This window comes from Salmo salar, chromosome 12 (genome assembly GCF_965601325.2).
Source record: "Salmo salar chromosome 12, fSalSal1, whole genome shotgun sequence".
In the NCBI taxonomy this organism is placed as follows: domain Eukaryota; kingdom Metazoa; phylum Chordata; class Actinopteri; order Salmoniformes; family Salmonidae; genus Salmo; species Salmo salar.
In genome coordinates, this window is record NC_138302.1 from 75,941,501 (window position 1) to 75,944,118 (window position 2,618).

Sequence of the window (2,618 nt, forward strand, 5' to 3'; positions counted from 1 at the left end):
AGCTTTCTTAGTGTCCAACAAGCTTTCCCTACCCTTAACATTGTTCTGAACACCTCCAAAACAAAGGTCATGTGGTTTGGTAAGAAGAATGCCCCTCTCCCCACAGGTGTGATTACTACCTCTGAGGGGTTTTAGAGCTTTAGGTAGTAACCTCAAACAAGTACTTGGGAGTATGGCTAGACGGTACACTGTTCTTCTCTCAGCACAAATCAAAGCTGCAGGCTAAAGATAAACCTAGAATTGCTTTCGTCTTTCATAATCGCTCCTCTTTCACCCCAGCTGCCAAACTAACCCTGATTCAGATGACCATCCTACCCATGCTAGATTACAGAGACGTAATTTATAGAACGGCAGGTAAGTGTGCTCTCGAACAGCTAGATGTTCTTTACCATTCGGCCATCAGATTTGCCGCCAATGCTCCTTATAGGACACATCACTGCACTCTATACCCCTCTGTAAACTGGTCATCTCTGTATACCCATCGCAAGACCCACTGGTTGATGCATATTTATAAAACCCTCTTAGGCCTCACACCCTCCCTAATCTGAGATATGTACTGCAGCCCTCATCTTCCACATACAAAACCTGTTCTGCCAGTCACATTCTGTTAAAGGTCTCCAAAGCACACACGTCCCTGGGTCGCTCGTCTTTTCAGTTTGCTGCAGCTAGTGACTAGAATGAGCTGCAACAAACTCTCAAACTGGACATTTTTATCTCAATCTCTACATTAAAAGACTCAATCATGGACACTCTTACTGACAGTTGTGGCTGCTTTGCCTGATGTATTGCTGTCTCTACCTTCTTGCCCTTTGTGTTGTTGTCTGTGCCCAATAATGTTCGTACCATGTTTTGTGCTACTACCATGTTGTGTTGCTACCATGTTGTTGTCATGTTGTGTTGCTGCCTTGCTATGTTGTTGTCTTAGGTCTGTCTTTATGTGGTGTTATGTTGTCTCTTGTCGTGATGTGTGTTTTGTCCTATATTTTTTTAATTTGTATTTTTAATCTTAGCTCTCGCCCCCGCAGGAGGCCTTTTGCCTTTTTGGTAGGCCATCATTGTAAGTAAGAATTTGTTCTTGACTGATTTGCCTAGTTAAATAAAGGTTAAATAAAGGTTAAAACCTGTTAGGGACAGACGTTCCGCTAGCGGAACGCCTCACCAATATCCAATGGTATAGAGTGGCGCGAATTACAAATACCTAAAAAATGCTAAAACTTCAATTTCTCAAACATATGACTATTTTACCCCATTTTAAATACAAGACTCTCCTTTATCTAACCACACTGTCCGATTTCAAAAAGGCTTTACAACGAAAGCAAAACATTAGATTATGTCAGGAGAGTACCCTCCCAAAAATAATCACACAGCCATTTTCCAAGCAAGCATATATGTCACATGAACCCAAACCACAGCTAAATGCAGCACTAACCTTTGACCTTCATCAGATGACACTCCTAGGACATTATGTTATACAATACATGCATGTTTTGTTCAATCAAGTTCATATTTATATCAAAAACCAGCTTTATACATTAGCATGTGATGTTCAGAACTAGCATACCCACCGCAAACTTCCGGTGAATTTAGTAAATTACTCATGATAAACGTTGACAAAATACATAACAATTATTTTAAGAATTATAGATACAGAACTCCTTTATGCAATCGCTGTGTCCGATTTTAAAATAGCTTTTCGGCGAAAGCACATTTTGCAATATTCTGAGTACATAGCTCGGCCATCACGGCTAGCTATTTTGACGTCCGCCAACTTCGGGGTCACCTAAACTCAGAATTACTATTAGAAAAATTGGATTACCTTTGCTGTTTTTCGTCAGAATGCACTCCCAGGACTTCTACTTCAACAACAAATGTTGTTTTGGTTCCAAATAATCCATAGTTATATCCAAATACCTCCATTTTGTTCGTGCGTTCAAGTCACTATCCGAAGGGTGACGCGCCGGCGCATTTCGTGACAAAAAAAATCAAAATATTCCATTACCGTACTTCGAAGCATGTGAAACGCTGTTTAAAATACATTTTTATGCGATTTTTCTCGTAAAATAGCGATAATATTTCAACCGGGCGACGTTGTATTCGTTCAAACACTGAAAGTAAAACATGGAATTGTCTCGTGGACGCTCGCTCCAGTGTCATTGTTCTCAGAAGGACCACTCACAAAAACCCCTGCTGTTTTTCGCCCAGAGACTGGAGAGCTCTCATTCCACTTTCTGGCGCCTTCCTAGAGCCAATGGAAGCCTTAGAAAATGTCACGTTACAGCAGAGATGCTGTATTTTTGATAGAGATGCCCTAGTAGGAGAACAAATTGTCAGACAGGGCACTTCCTGGATAGAATCTTCTCAGGTTTTGGCCTGCCATATGAGTTCTGTTATACTCACAGACACCATTCAAACAGTTTTAGAAACTTTAGGATGTTTTCTATCCAGATCTACTAATTATATGCATATTCTAGTTTCTGGGCAGGAGTAGTAACCAGATTAAATCGGGTACGTATTTTATCCGGCCGTGAAAATACTGCCCCCTATCCCAAAGAAGTTAACCTCTCTGGGCTAGGCGGGACGAATTCGTCCCACCTACGCAACAGCCAGTTGAATCCCGT